This window comes from Seriola aureovittata, chromosome 13 (assembly GCF_021018895.1).
Source record: "Seriola aureovittata isolate HTS-2021-v1 ecotype China chromosome 13, ASM2101889v1, whole genome shotgun sequence".
Taxonomy (NCBI): Eukaryota; Metazoa; Chordata; class Actinopteri; order Carangiformes; family Carangidae; genus Seriola; species Seriola aureovittata.
In genome coordinates, this window is record NC_079376.1 from 11,091,225 (window position 1) to 11,108,730 (window position 17,506).

At 41.5% G+C, this 17,506-nt stretch overlaps 1 protein-coding gene across 1 annotated transcript in view; it reads right to left on the minus strand.

Annotated features, from left to right (window-relative positions):
- luzp1 (leucine zipper protein 1) overlaps positions 1-10,702 on the minus strand; it is a 50,334-nt gene extending 39,632 nt beyond the window's left edge. Inside the window, exon 1 of the mRNA XM_056393216.1 lies at positions 10,313-10,702. The gene's annotated coding sequence lies outside the window, so the exon portion shown is untranslated. The remainder of the gene's footprint in view (positions 1-10,312) is intronic.
- Between the last annotated feature and the right edge of the window lie 6,804 nt (positions 10,703-17,506).

Consider the following 17,506-nt stretch of genomic DNA (forward strand, 5'->3'; position numbering starts at 1 on the left):
TACAAAAGGCAGCAACAGTAAGCACAGTAAGAAGGATGAGAGTGGGAGATTGACATTCACAAGTGATGTCCTAAGCCTGCAAAACCCTGTCAGGTTGTGTGAAATAGATGCTCAAATACCTCTTCCTCTTCTTCTCTCTCAATGAACACAACAGATAAATCACAGTTCGTGATCATTATAAAAGTCATGTTTTACAGGTGGCCTGCTGCTTCTTGCTCCTTCTCTCCCTCTGAGCATTTTACACTCAACTATTTTTCACTCGGCTTTCCTCTCTCCGTCTCCCTCTCGCTCACCCACTCATGACTTCAGAGCAGAGTCTTGCTGTTTGAGGAATCTGATACACAAACATAGCCGGTATGGAAGATGTTATAGGGTGCGAAATTGGGACAGAGCAACATATTTATTTTACACAAACAACATTCAGGAATATTTTAAAATAGGGTTGTAAAACATTTAGAGAAGGGGAAATGATGCTAAATACAACGAAATATGGGGTAGGGAATAATAACACTACATATGTTAAATATGCTAAATATGAAGCTAAACATCACAATTTTGGGGGGGGGGGGGGGGGGGGGGTTTGTGGGCCAGAATATGTTTTTGGTCAGGACCAGTAACTTCCTGGAGTTTCCAGACAGGGGTTTCATTCCAAATGGTTGATACTTTATCTTCAAAATAAATATTTTCTTCTCAAATATCTCAAATAGGTGGCTAATAGCTTCAATTTAACCCACAATATACATTATCTTCATTCCAGCTGTCAACAACTTTCTCTGTATACAGCTAGAGGCTGTAGAAAGGTAAATATGGATTTTGCAGTACATATAGTGCTATATAAAGAATCATTGCGAGTACAAATAAGTGACAAATTAAAAAGGAAAAAACAACATAGGATGTCTACGTAGGGTGTTGGGCCACCACAAGAAGCCAGCTTCCGTAGGCCTTGGTATCGTTACATGAAGTCTCTGAAGCTCTACTGGAGGGACAAACATCATTCTTTCAAAAGACTTTCATCTAGTGGGCACATTAATTTCATACTTAAACTATTCATTCTGTGAGCATCTGCATTTGTTCTCCACTTGTTTATTCAGGTTTTTCCTTTAATTTGTCATAGTTTTCCATTAGCAGTGGTTCCCTAATCCACATTTTTCTACTACGATCACAACAAAAGTGACATCAGACACATCAAAGCACAAAGACAAGACAGCCACACAACGTTTGATGTCGTCTCTCTGGGCCTCACCCAGAAACAGCAGCACAAGTCTCAGGACAATGAAACTTCCACCAAAAAGCATTATTTGATATTCCAATTCTTCACTCTTTTTTGAGTTTAGTTTGGGTCAGTGTGTGAGTGAGTCATTATGATATTAGAAACAAACAGAATTCACTATTTTCAACATAAAAAATGAACAAGCCTTGATTATATAAGCCTTGAGTTTCAGAGACAAGGATTGAAGTTTTGGCCCTGTTAAGTATATATTTGTACACTCTGCTCCAAATGGGCCCTCAGTGTTGACGCAATTGACCTCGCTATGAACCCGACCTCTGCTGAGCCCTGGACTGGTACTGCCACACTGAACTTCCGCCAACAATTGGCACATCAGTCAGTAGCCACCCGGCTGCAAATAACTATGACTGAAACATCATAAATTCTAGGGGAGAGAACTGTAACTATAATGCCACAGAGGAGAAGTTGAAAAAGACATATTACAGCCCTCAGCACATAAACACTCATTAAATAGCAGTGATGGTACCCAAAACATACAAACCGTGCTGCTGGGTGAAGGACTTTGGTTCAACATTTAGCCTTTTAAGGATATTGTTGAGGTTATAAACTTGGGGGGGGGGGACACATCTGTAGGTGGCATGAGGTGGTATTTTCGTATCTTTTTACCACCTGTGTTAGCGGCTTTTTTAATGTGAAGTCTGCAACATCTTCCACCACCAGCATCACAAGACTGATGGGAAGTAGAGCGTGATGTTCACCTTTCCTCCGCTTCCTCGATCATTTGCTGTCTGGCTGCTCAGCCTGATCTCTAGGAAGAAAGATGCATCTTGAACCAGACTGGAATGGCTCCTGAAATATGCCAGATATGCCCCTTAGCCCCCCCCCCCAAAGACGTAGGCCTGCTTGTTAGCCCACCCTCCTTCCCTTCTAGTCCCCCAACCCACAGCATTCCTGCACTGTACACAGCACCAAACACACGCAGATGACCCACTCACATAGAAAATGTTAAGGGCATTAATAACACAAGTTTCCACCCAGCTGACCCAGACATGCCTTTTAAGGGTAAGCGGTTCAGATTTCTCTTTTCATTAACTTCCAAAAATACTCCTGGACCAGGCAGGAGGAGGAGTGACAGGAAAGGGGGGTGGTGGGGGTGGTGGGGGTGGTGGGGGGGGCTCTTCTTTAGCAAGGAGAAAAGAGAGGGAGAGAGTGAGTGAGACAAGATAACAATCGGAAGGAGAGAAGGGAAATATTGGCCCTTTGAGGAGGAGAACACCTAAAAAAATAAAAGTGTGGCTGAGGAATTTACAAGAAATGTCTTAACTTTAGCTCTCCCCTGTTAAAATGTCTCAGTCCCTTTCTCCCCTCCCTCCCTCCCTCTGCCTTGCTGTGCCTCCTACATGCTTTTGAAGTCTGTTTCCTTTGCACTTCTTTCCTCTTCTCTTCCAGGATAAACGAGGTAGCCATTTTTGAGGAGCCTGTACAGTGTAGGAACACAACAGGCACACAAGGGAACTTCTGTAAAACGACTTGTAGGAGGATGAAATGTCTTAACAGAAATCCAAATTCCAAACAGAAACCAGTTGGAAATTTGTTTTTTTTTTTCCAAATCCGAAATGCGGAAATTCCTGTGTTTCAGGTCAACCTGAAAGCATGTAAAACACAAACACAGTAGAGGAGTGACCCACATTATTAGTCAATGTGGTCCAAACTCCAGCCATGTGGGGCAGCTGTCCTGGCCAGGCCGCAGATTAAACATTAGAGGACTTATCACCTGCAGCTATCAGGATATATCAAACAGTCGCAAACACAGTCTTGGCAGGAGTGTTGTGCTAAATAAACTGGCGCTCAGCACGGAGGGCCGAGGGTGTGAGAGAAAGAGACAGCCTGAAAGAAAGATAGAAGAAGTCACGTGTAAGAACCTAAATAAAATACACAAAGCACTACCGTGATACAGGTTATCTACAGTATTTGCACCTGTGATAGGCTGCAGTGAGGTTGCATCCACTAAAGATAAGACAAAGAAACAGATATGTGACTTCAAAAGATGACTCACATGAGAAACCTTGCCCTGTAAAGTCTGGAGACTAAACTAACAGACTAACAGTTAGCTTTACTGAATATTTAAGATCAAAACTATGGAACTGGAAGTAGGTACAAAACTTGAAAAGTATTAAACATACAAGAAACAGCAATCAGAGGTACTACATATACTAAATTATACTCTGATGTAGCATCTATGGACTCAGTGGCAACTACGTCTCTGTCTGTTCCAGTGTGATAAGGAAATGGTGGATGGTTGGGAAGCCAAAATGAAGACCAGATGATGAGGTTTTTTTTTCCCTCTTCGGTTACATGCCATAGTTTAAGAACCTTCACATGGTCAACAGCAGGGCAGCTGCCTGGTTTTGGGGATTGCAGGGGAGCGATGGGTGTTCATAAATTAAAATTCCTGAAATATGGCGCTAGGAGGCAGTTTGGAAGTCTGGTACGGGTCAGCATTACAACCTGTGGATAATTCCCGAGGAACGGTGATAGAGGAGCATTGAAGACATCTGTTTGTCATAAACGATGACCAGAAGTGCAAATGTTATCAAGATACTGCTAATGCCACAGTTCTTTTAAAAGACACCTACACATGATGTAAGCAAGGTTTTATAGTTTTAGACATCTCAGTTAGTCTAGGCTACCAGAGTTTACCAAGCATAAGGTAAATTATCAACTGAAAGGTCCTGTATACAGTGGCTTCTCCTGACATGCAGTGTGAATTGTGGGGCCTTAAATACACAAGGTATGTGTCTATGTCTAATCACTTCAGTTTGCCACAGCTGGATTCCAGTCCATCAAGGATAATTAAAGCAAACGGGACACACCTGATCACAATTTGGAGCCACAGCAAACTAAATACAATACTAAACACTTCTGTAAATAAGAGTTTAAGATTCTTAATACTTTTGCAGTTTCACTTTGTCATATATTGAGTGCAGAGTGATAGACAGAAATTTCAATTTTATCAACTTTAAATTAAATCTACGACACAATAAAGTGTGCAAAGAGTGACGGGGTCTGAAGCGACTGTATGCTGTCATGCTGTCCTCTTGGCCGCGTAGACTGTGGCTTCCAGGAGGATTTACAGTCATAACTGGGAAAGTACAATTATAGCTTTCCATTGAGCTGCGAGGATTTCTTCATAATTACAAATGAGCGGCAATGTCCATCTGTGCGTCGACTGGCTAGCTGGTCCGTCGCACATATGAGAATACAAGGATTCAGATGGAAGCAGAGAACAGAAGCCCGAGCAACGTTTCAGTAAACGTTTCAAAGACAGTTCCTTTCTTTAAACTGAATGGCTCATTATTGCAATGCCCTCAGTGGCACAGCTGTGATACATACAGTACAAATTACTAACCACCGATTTTGGTTCTGCTAATTTGTGTGAAAACTCCCATTTCATAACCACCTATTCATGTAACATACTTGATAACCAACCAGTCACTCAATAAAATCTTTTGCAGGTCAGTAAATACCAGAGATGTCAGTTCAGCTTAATGGTTAAATGGAAATCAAGAGTTACACAATCGTCTGCTGAACATTTTAACACAAATTACATCAACAACACACAATATACAACCAGAGAGGTTGGGCAGTGAATAAGAAACTCAGATGTGAATACTTATGATTTGCTGAAATTAAAGAAAATTAAGGAAAGAAAGAAACCAGCTCAAACACTACAATACAACACATAATCTAGAATATTGATAAATTACAAACTTTTAAACAATCTCAAGAGGCAATCCCGTGTTATTGTGGATATCTGTGGCAGGGCACTGGACACTATACAGTCACATGCAATTGCAGCCTCCTCCGTGACGTTGGTTCACAGTCACCTGCAGCACAGCAGAGTGGTGAGGCCTAAGTGAGTGACCACGGCATCACAAGACAGAGAGCCCACCAAAGCAGCTGGTAATGAGGAGGCTGTTTTGGCACGTTTTGCAGGACTAACGAGGGGGATCTATTCACAGTCACATACACATACACAAGAGGTTGTATGAACACAATCCATTCTTCCTTTGACATGGAATTCTTTAAAGAGCGAGAGCACATATCTGTCGCTCTGCGTGTTGGTGTATGTGTTAATGAGAGCCTTAACAAGGCGTGTGAACACTTGGCGCTGATATGTGCTTCTGGCTACTACTCGCTGAGTGACTGACGCTCAGTCTCTAGTATCTGATGACATATCTACATGGCTGGGAACAGCAGTGCCTGGCAAAAGTGCTTTGCAGCGCAGACATGCACGCACAGGCGCGCACACAATGAACCTACGAATACAAAAAGTTCAAGTGGTTTGAACTACAGCTGAAATCACAGAACCCTGCCCTGCCACTGGCCCACCACTGATAAAGAAAGCTGGCAGGAAGATTGGACAAAAGAGAGTAGTGGAGGGACGAGTGGGAAAAGGAGCAGGAGGAAAGGAGGAATACCAGTGGAGGAGAGAGAAGAAACAGAAGGAGATAAGAGTCAAAAGAATTTGTGTATGCAAAGGAAAGGTCTGACTGTACACATAAACGATACTGCGACTAATGAATATTTTCATCATTGATCATAGTTCTGTGTATAAAATGACCATAAATAGTGAATATGCTCATCACAAATTCCCAGAATGGGAAGTTTCAGTATCCTGTTAATTCCAAAGTGCAAATTCTTCAATTCAAATTGATATACTGTTAAAACAAAGAAAAGCAGCAACTCATCAAATCTGACAAGCAGAAACTGCAGGGCATTGATGATTGATAACGACAAACTGCTTAAATGTTTAACTGACTATAGGTTAACTGTTGCTGATTTTTCTTATCATTTCTACAAGACAAATCTAAAGATCAGCAACACAAAAGAGGCTAGATATGTGAACAAAGACGTGTACACACAGCACACAAGCAGCTGACATGCATGCTCCTACCTATTGATTAACCTGCCGATTACTTTCTTGACTGATCAAATCATTTTGGTCCATGAAATTGTGAAAATAATGACAAATGCCCGTTATGATTTCCCGGAGACAAAGGTCACATCCTCAAATATGTACAATCAAATGTCCAAAGTCCCAAAATATCCAGTTTACGATCACCAAAGACAAAGACCAGCATAAAATTCTTGCAAAAGAGAAACTGGAAAAAACATGTTGGGAGAACTGTTGCTTAAAAAACAGTTGCAGGTTAATTTTCTGTTGACCAACTAACAGATTAATCATCTAATTGTTTCATCTCTTCCTACCTCCCACACACACTCTAGAGATACAGTATGTACATGCACAGTCTCACACAGGCATCTTTATGGCATTAACCCATCTCCCTGCAAGTCTGCTAACAGGCAGACGGCAACTCCAGCTGGCCTGCGTATCATCAACAGCAGCCTTTGTCCCGGATGCTGAGCCCATTCTTTCATTATAACAAAACACACACATACACACACTCACAGAGGATATACACTCACAGACTGTGTGTGGGCTTAAATACAAGCCTCTGAGAGCCCATGATTCAGCTGTGCTATTTCAAGGAGGCCTCCGTTTTGTAACGCCTGCAATATCACTCTGTGTCTTGTGAGTGCATCCTCTGCTGTTCTGTTCCCGGGCGAGAGGGCTACCTACCAAGGCTAAAAGTGAGAGTCTACCACTTATAATTACCAACACCAACACCATCCGGTCCTAATTATATCTGAGCTATCTGTTACAGCTTATTAGGACATATAGGTTACACTGCACAACACACACATCTGTGTATGTGGGTGCTGACATTTCTTTTCTCATTTATTCCTTTGAGAAGGAACAACCTTCACTGACATTTTAAACTGTCTTTCACTATGAAAACTAAAGCTGCAACAAAAAATTGGTGAACATTTGCTTGTTTCAGCTTCTCAAATGTGAAGATTTGATAGATTCCTTTGTCATGATAATATGTTGAATATCTTTGGGTTTTGGACTGGTGTATAAAACAAGCAATCTGAATTGGTCACCTTAGCCTCTGGGAAATTGTAATAGACATTTATGAATCGATTAATCATGAAAATAATCGTTACATTGATGTACAATGCAAAATTGTATTCTTCATTGCATGGATTTTTGTTGACATTAACACTGAAATTTTCTATACTGTGGGTGAGCTAATGTTTTAATATTGGAAAACAGTTTTTCCAACTTTTTTTTCAGTTTGTGATAATAATGCAGGTTATTGGGACAATATTGGAATTTCTCAATATGTGTTTCCATCCAACTAAGCAATAACAATATCCATTCTTATTTGCATGCACTTGCAACACATGACGTCGATCTTAATGTCCTGTAATTCCACACTGATGTGCTCGAGCTACACTAACAGCGGGGGCTCTATGTATAAACCTTGATGTGCGGAGTGGCAGTAATACTACCACCGACGGGCTGGGTTTGACATTCCCAGCGGTTTGATTCTCCCAGGCAGAAAACCTCAATATTTTAATTTAATCCCCAGAGCAGTCATTTAGCCACTCCGTAATCCCCAGGTCCAGTGCTTAGTCTGATAATTACCCTTATTGGACACCCATAATGATTAGTTTTGGGTTTCACCCAAAGCAGTGCAGGCAGTTTCATAGGGCGGTCGTGGCGTTCTGCAGAGTGGAAAACCAATCATGCGTGGTATAGCCCAGGTCATAAAAGAGGAGAAAGGGGTATGATTATTACTTTGCATGATAGGCGACAACTCCTGGACAGGACATGGTGCAACTCTGACTTTGTGTAACTTTCACTTCTTGGTATGTAGGAGACTTTAAAGATCACAAAACAGGTGGTGGTGGCACTCCAACTGTGTCAGCATGAACAACTATCACTGCACTTAGCAATCATGCTCAGTTACAGGGATGAAGGTCAAAGGGGGCATTCAGAGGGAATCATCCCTCCCGAGAGCTAGAGCGACCAAACCAAACTTGGGAGCATAATTTCCCAAGACTATAAATGCATGGATCAAGCGGTGATCAGGGAAAATTTAGACATCTCACTCTTCACTTTGCTGCTACTCTCATTTGATTTTCCCTTTGCAGTTCTCCCAACATTTCCAAACTGACAGCATAAACTGCTGACATTCCCTCCACATGCGGTGTAATAATCCCTGCACCCCACCCCAACCAAAATACCAAAGGAAACCCTTCTCACACATCTACCACCACGACAAGCTGCCATGCAAGTGCCTGTGCTGCGGCCAGGAGGAAAGTGGATTCGCAGCAGCACAAGCTGGTAGCTCAGCTGGTATAATCTACAGCTGGCTAGGAGGGGGAGCCTTACTGGAAAGTCATCAGCAATTTTTTTGTCTCCTCCATGTCTGAAACAGGTCAAGGCAGGTCCCCTCCATCTCCTTCCCTCCCCGTGCCGCTCTTTACGAGCCCCACCTGGCAGATTATTATTCTACCACTACAACTACCTTTTCTGCTGTTGACATATGCGCACATACGAGTGCGCGCGCGCACACACACACACACACACACACACACACACACACACACACACACACACACACACACACACACACACACACACCTCAAGTACTGTGCTGGTGAGGCAGCACACGGGGACATGCTGTTCAGGCTCTACCACCTTGTTCTTATACATGCATGTGTAGTCTATTAATCACAACACATTCCATCACATATGAAGAAAAGTTTCACAGTTTTCCAGAGCTGTGATTTGCATCCTCATATTTCTTGTTTTGCCTGATGAACAGTCCAAAACCCCAAAATACTCATATCACAGTTAAAGAACAGATGAAAGAAGTAGATTTTAACATTTGAAAAGCTGGAAACAGAGAATATTTGGCATTTTATTTTTTCCTTAATTAAATTTGTCCATCAACTACAAACCCTTTCAACTCTCGTTTCCTGAACTAGATCCAGGGCTAATTCAGTTATTTTGTGTTATGTGTAATATTATAGTTGTCCACTGTGCACACAGGAACATGTGCCACAACTCATTTGTCACTACATGTTCAGAGTGTCCTCCAGCTGCTGTCAAAATGGCCTTAATCAACAGTGAACTCATTCAACAGATTAAGGATGTGGTGTTCCAGTAATCGGCCCTAATGTAAAATCACTACGGTGATATTCATCCAGCTCTTTCTGTTAATTCTTCACTGATCTACACACAAGTACATTAGGTAAACATTGGTACTCAATTATGATTTCATAGTTCCTACATTGTGACTTTTTTCCACATCTCGTCCATACCTAAGCATACCTGTCAATATACTGTGTATGCCGCCTTACACGAACAACTGCTCAAGCTAAAATAAATCATATTTCCCACATAACATAGGCCTACAGTATGTCCTTTCTGTGAACATACTATGAAGTGTGGGAAACATTGAAATGTGTTGGTGTGAATGTGTGAGCACAGTTTTCCTGCTTTTTGTCCAGGTGTTTTAGTAGAAATGGGGCCAGAACAGTGGTTCCTTAGTTGATTATTGATCAAAGTCAACAACAGAAACTGAAACATTTGACTTCATTAATTTAAAAAAATACCATAAAATTCCTGCATTGGCCAAAACATGGACTACATCAACGTCGAGAACAGGTACAAGCAATCTACACTTACACTTTTGTCTGTTTTCAACGACACCGCTGAACTACAGCTTCTTATGCAGGAGCCTATAAGAAAAAAGCCTGACGTTATAATGTGCGTAGACACTAGCGAATCGCAAACATGTCACAGTTATGCCGCCAGATACGCGAAACGTTGTAAAGAAAAAAAAAAAGAAAAGAAAAAAAAAACAGCCACGTGTAAACAAAATAAGAACTAAGTGGTTAAAATGAGATGCATTTTAAGCACCTGAGGGTTTCGCCGCAGTCCTGGATGCTTCCCTTTGGCTACAAAACGAGCAGGGGAGGAGAAGGACGAGGAGGTGGTGGAGGAGGAGGAGGAGGGTTGAGAAACTTGCCGCAGTTCAGACTTCTGCAGTCCCGACTCACTGGGTCCAACTCAGGAAGCCGCTGTCTGAATCCCCAAATACACTTCCCATGTTCCCCGTCCTACACAAAATATACTAAGAAATAAAAAGACTCCAACTTTACCTTAGCGGCTCCACCGCCGAGTCGGAAAAACGATACGGTAAATCCACAACTTCCCCCGGTTTGAGTTCATGCGGACGGTAGGACTCGCTGCTGCCGACACGGCGAGGACAAGTTCATCCACATACTCTTAGACAAGACCAGAGAGTCGGAGGCGACAGGGGGGTCTGCGTTTTTAGTTCCCCCCTTTCCCTAATACGCTTTCGTCGGTCCTTTCCTCTCGGATATTCCCCTCCCTGGCCCGTACGAGATCAAACCATCACATTCCACCGCGTCCTTAACAATGAAAAAAGGTGGGTTTTCCCTTTCTGCTGCCGGAGGACCCACCCCTCGGGATGACTCTGCCCGGTCTGGCCGCAAAGAGAACGCCCTTCCCGGCTTCGAGGTCCCGCCTCTCTCCCCCCACACAACAGACAGAGGCAAGTCTGGCCGGTGAGGAGGAATGAACCCAAGATGAGGTTGTGTGGATAGTCCAAGTATCCTAATAAACTCAGAGTTAATCTATCTCTCTCTCTCTCTCTCTCTCTCTCTCTCTCTCTCTCTCTCTCTCTCTCTCTCACTCAAAACATTTTGACCATAAATTGTCAATATGATGAACAGCACTGAGCAACATATGGTCAGTATGAGTCTCCACAGCACTACTTTAGTGATACCACAGGGAATATAAAATACCATTAAGAACACAGTCTTACTTTAAGCTTACCATTGTGTATCACAATGTAAGTCCCTATCCCAGTATTAAAAGTAGTGATACAGGGATTAAGTATCATCAAAAGTATAATAAACCCAATGAGTAACATCTGTAGTAATGTTACAGGAGTGAAATAAGCAAAGGAGGCAACAATACTAGTAAGATTACTATAAATATAGCTTCCAGTAGCATGGACATATTATAAATCCCTATTGCATTATTATAAAAAAGCTGGTTATTCTGCATAGGATATCTGCAGGCTATGATATGATGACCTGTAGGCTAAATAGTGACACCCCAAACCCCACGTCCTATCTAACTATTCTCAATCTACTGCTCTGTGATCATGGATGATGTTGGACGGTTGCTGGGTCGTTTATAGCAGCCTGAACCATTTTCTTCCCCTGAGTCCAAACCCAGAGCAGCTCAGACAGCCTGGCCTTCAACACAGACCCACGGATCAATCTGTGGTGTCACTCAGTGCAACCTCTATCTTATCTCTGTACCTGGACATGGTTCCTGGTTTTAACTGATGCCACTGAATGCGCTACCTTCAAGTGCACTGCAGTAACACACATAATAACTCAAGTGTATTGTTTACTCTGTTGTTACAGCATGATTATGGTGGGGCAGCAAATTCTTCACTGTATGTTCATTATCTTTTAGTTACGAAACTGTGGAAAATATTTCAGCGTGATCATAAAATACCTCCTAATTCTTATGAATGTGATAAGCAGCCAGCCAACCAGGAGACACCCTGTCAACACAGACACACACACACACACACACACACACACACACACACAGACACACACACACACACACACACACACACACACACACACACACACACACACACACACACACACACACACACACACACACACACACACACACTCTCACAGTGAAGTGTTTGTTTTTATATCTCTTGAACTGTTTAGATGGATTCTTGCAAATCACTGCTTTACTCAGTGGTACAGGAGGTAGGCTAATAAACACTGTCGTCATTTTAGGGCTCTGCGTTATTATCAAAAACCAGATCTATGCTGCCTCGTTACCGCTTAACAGTAACATCAATAGGACATTGTCTCTCTATGAGAAAGGGAGGCTGAAAGATACAGTTATAGGACGTTAAAAGCCTCCCATTTAGGCTATCAGTGACCTTGACGGTGTTGGTGTGATTTAAACAATTGCGCAATAAAAACAGTCTGTTATTGAAATTCCCACAGTCAAGCTTCTGTTTCCCCCTTGCAACACATCTCTACAAAATGCCATACTGCTCTAGTCATATCATTTGACACAATGGGCTAGGTCTAATGTCACAGTGTTGCTCTCTCCAGGTAGGGGAAAGGCCAAAGATACCAAGTAATCAAAGAGAAATTAAATCCTTTCAGAGGCAGCTGCAAGCCAAAGGCATAACCAGACATGCCCGGACACCTGAACACCACAACAGGAGAGCCAAGCACAGGTGTATGTGAATATATATTTCAGTAGCTACATATTTCTGTATAAAAGTTATGTGTGTCTGTGTCTTTTCTCTTATGCTAATGTGTCTCAAAAGACAAAGGCACAGTGTGAGAGAGGAATACAGTTGTAGAATACAGGCTTTTCCCTTATTTTCCAGAGGTACTGGTCCACTCTAGACACTGAAACAACCACTGATTTATGAAGAAACAAAGCACCAAACAATCCATCAGGGCAATAGAAACAGTGAGATGACATATAAGTAGAGATAGGCATGGAAAATGCCTCTTTTTTATGAGAATGTGTATCGGTCATGTTTCATCCGTCTCGAGATGTTTGGCTCATGCACAGACAAGTTTCTGTCATTTCGGGAATTCGCCTTAATACATCAAATGATATAAATGCAAATGCATAACACAGACTGCAATCGAATGAATGAGGACAAGGTTTCAGGGAATGCATACTGTGGGACAAGCTGATTCAGGAAGAGCTGTGTTCTGGCCAACATCCTTCCTGATCACAAACATCCTTCACCAGCCAGAAACATTTACTTGTTTGTTCCAATAAGAATTTGTGGATTAACAGCACAAATTAGAATCAAATTATCTAGCAGACTGTCTTTTAAGATGGAGGTTTAAATGATTTTGCTGCTTGCTTTTCACATTTCAGGTATTTTATCTTATCCGGAGAGACTTGCAGAGACTGAATCCCGTGTAGATCGCCAAAATAACAAGCAGCCAATAGTACAGAGTGCAAGGATCAGCTCAATGGTCACCTGACAATATCATTTTGACTACAAAACCAGCATGTAAGAAATAAAATGAAACCAGAGTAGGACGATTTGAATCCATAATATGGCTTATACCAGAGCTTTCCTACTTTATGTCCTTTTTACAGCGAGGACGAGGATTAATGTGCTTAATTCACTGTGCTTTCAGAGTGGGTTATGGCCAGTATTAAGCAGATGTAACTCTGATGGATCAAAATGTGGGGCAGCTTGTCATGTAGGGAAACATGTACTTATCTGATGTTGTCAAGCTCTGCAAGCTCGACATTGTGTATCATTGTGTAACCTTAACATCTATGCAGTGTACACAAGCTATGTTTGAAGAGCTGCTCTTTGCAAACAGCCTCAATTGTACAATTCTGTTATATCAATATCAATTGCTCAAAATCAGGACACATTTTCCGAGATATATCAGTAACGGAGGACTTCCAACATCTCCTGCTGAGTTCTAATATTTGAGGTTTTCATGTTTTAATAAGGAAATAGACAGAATGTCCCATGAGAGGGAGAGAGCTCCAAATCCTTTGATAGATATGAAAAAGTTCCTGTCTTACTGTCATGTCCTATATTATGTTGAAGTACAGATGCCTCGGCCTGCCTAGCTCAGCCTCACATGGCCCTCTATCTCTCACTGCAGGGGGACATTCCTCAAACCTCGGCCTCTGGCATGCAGTAAATCTGCCTGACCTACACTCTCTGGTCTGCCAAGAACCCTCTGCCAGGCAAGATGTGCAGTTAAACACTACTTATTCATCAATTCTCAACCTCACACTTTCTTGCTGTTCTCCTGAAATGGCCTGAGGGTACAGCCACAGCTTACCTGATTGTAAAATATCCTGCTAGGGCATTTCATAGCAGCCAAAGGCAAAGTGTCATGGATCAAGGTCAGGTGACGGAGCAACTGGGAAAGGTGTTAATGGGACAAGAGGAGCTCGACACAGGCAGTTCCCTCCCTTCCTGCCTCCCTGAGGAATGTAGGACTCTGACTACTGACTATATAGCTCTTACAGGGTGATAGCCAGCTATCCCATAAAAAAAAAAGCTCTTGAGGTCCTGGCAGCATTCCCTCTCTGTGTCTCAGCACACCTGGACTGAAAGTACTACCACTCCTTTTAGAGGAAGAATTCTTGGACCGCCCTGTGCTGCAGTGCAGAACATCAGGGATCACCTGCGTGAATCTGTATCTGATTATTTTTCCATTTTTCAGGGGCATTTAGAGGCCGTGCAGAAGAATCTGTTTGAGAAAAGGAATCAAATAGCATGCAGGCAGGAACCAGAGGCAGGTGTAAAGCCTATGAAAGAGTTTGTGAAGCGTAGCACTACTGCCAGTACAACATAGGAAGATTATATTTGAATACAACAGTTTTTTAACATTACACTGTAAAACACTGCTAGACCATTCAATAGAAAACAACAATTGTTTCCCATTTGAGTTAACTGAACTAAACTTGAATAATTTGGTCAAAGTCTCGTGAGTTTTGAAAATCTAAAATCAGCTGAGTTGAGCTCACTGAGCTCGAGAATAAAAGTTCAGTAAACCCGAAGCTGCTATGATTTATAGTTTTATAATAAGTTTCAACTCATTGGTTTTCCTTTACCACAACATTGACAATCATCACAGCCAAATCTGCCCACCAGTTTCCAGTTATTTTCTCAGTTTGAAGAGCTAATTCTTCCTTTGTCACATGGCCATTATGGTGATCTCTGCTCAGCTTTGTACCAGAGTCAATGCAAATGGCTGCAGAAGACATCTCATTAATTAATGAGTTTAGACGTGTAGGGAGTTTTGGACTGAAGTAGATATTAATCTCCATCATGGTTGGCATTATTTTTATTACTATTAGAACTACTGTGACTTAGCTTAAAAAGTTATACTACTTTTATGTAAAGCCACTGCTAGCAGCTGGTTAGCTTAGCTTAGCACAAAGACTGGAAACAGGGGGAAAAAGTTAGCCTGGAAGACTTTTTTGGCTTTTGACAGAGCCAGCTGTTTCCCCTTGTTTCCCAGTCTTTGTTCTAAGTTAAGCTAACAGACTGCTGGCTGCAGCTTAATATTTACTGTATAGACGTGAGACTAGTTTAAAATCTTCTCATCTAAATCTCGGCAAGAAAGAAAATAACCGAAATGTTGAACTATTCCTTTAATATATGTACTATTCCTACAGCAAGTTTCTATCCTTTATGTTTTCTTTTATTACTAGAAAGAATGGTCTCTGGAGAGTTTTAACCCTCCAACAAAGCATGCTTGGGAGTACATCATGATTTGAACACACATCAATCCTAGTCACACAACTTGAATAAACTTAATGCTCATAAGTTTAACATATATCAGAATGGTGTACAATTTCTGAGTTGAATTAACGCCAAATATTTAATAAAACTCATGTATCTACATTAAGTTAGTGATAAAAGATTAGCTGTCTCAGCTAAAGTGCTGTTTAATGTCCTACACTATATAGGATATATCTAAAAACCATTACACATGTCTAATACCATACTTTGAACTAAACCACATCTCACATAAGATACTCTCCATTTCATGACCAAAACAAATCTCAGTGACTTGCTGTGGAATCTTTTGAATCCACACCCAAACCACGAGCCGAGCAACAAGATGTATGTGAAAAGATTTTTTACAGCGTAGGCCTGTATACCAAGCAATGGCACAGCATGTCTGGCAGTCATGCAGGGCACAACCACCAAAAAGCTCTGTTCTCCTGTTCCACTGCCAAACCATAATAACAGCAATAAGGTTGGGGAGGCTCGTTAACCTTAATCTAGGAATTACACTGTGGCACCAGGGAGAAGAGGACAGGGCTGGTGCTGCTTTGAACTACACACACACACACACACACACACACACAGAGAGAGAGAGAGAGAGAGAGAGAGGTGGTTCATGTAGTTCACACAGTGCCGTGTGGAGCTTTACCTGGGCCAAAATCACTCCAGCACTGTGCGGTTTGATGGAGGAGAGGCCTTTGCTCTTTTCTATTAGCCTTTTCTCCCCCCATGTGGTTAAAGTGCATTACTACACATTTGCCTCAGCTGCTGATGAGCCAGAGTAAGACCCAGTTTAACCTCTTATCACTGTTACATGCACAAAAGATTTATCTCGATAATGGTGATGAGAGGCTAGAGCTAGCTATGCACTTATCCATATATAACCTTGATGAAAATCATCACACAAACACACAAACACACACGCGCACACACATGGTCTCATTTGTGGTCTTTTCGCATCAATCATCATGTGTATTAATAATGAAAATGCACATCAAATCCTTGTGCATACAAGCGTATGTGTATTGATGTGTTTTGTCATACGATTTCATGTAGTGTGCCAACATAAGGTGGAAACATGGGGACAACACAGTGGGTGTAACCATAAAAAAATCTGACGTTCCCCCTTTAAGTGCACATCCCAGATGGGCTGTATGAAGAAGGAAGAAGGAATACTAATGACAATAAATGAAACATCAATCAAATCTGAATTCATACAAGGCCATTAATTGTCATCATTCATGCTATTAGTCTCAGTCATGACTCACTTAGAAATTAGAAACGTGTTTAATCAGACATTTGACAGCCTGTAAATTAATTACAGATTAATTCATTAATGAAAGGTTAAATGTAGGAGTAAAATAAATAAATAAATAAACTTAAGCATCTGCTCAGAAAGTTGACTTTTCTTCTTTCAGTGTTTGTCACTGAAGTTGGTGGTGTGATAACCCGAGGGAATAAAGTGTGTTTTAATACGCAGAAGTGAAATGAATGCATTCAATTACCTATTTGGAAATGATTTTTGTTGAAGTTATATGATAAATAAGTAAAATCATTGCAATATTTAAACCTCTGTAATTAGTTTTTCTTTAACATTTTTTTTTTTAAATAAACCTATTATATCTCTAAAGATTGGTAAAGTTATTTTCTTAAGGCAAAAAAAAGAAACTGTGTGAAATATGGCTTATATGTTTGCTTTGTGGTGTTGACAGAGAACTCGTGTTTTAATAAACCACACTACACTTGCTCAGAATAATAAGACACACTTCTATGAAAAGGAAATACAAACCAACCGCAAAACTCCAAGATTGCTCCAAAGTGGGCATCTCTTTTCGTTTTGACGGGCAGGAAGTAACACGCCAAAGCATGTGAGTGGGCCGACTGGTTGCACCATGTGGGGTTTTCCCTAGAAGGCTGTAAGAAGTTCACACCTCCTTCGTATTGACCTAAAACACTCCCACTCCCACTGATCGTG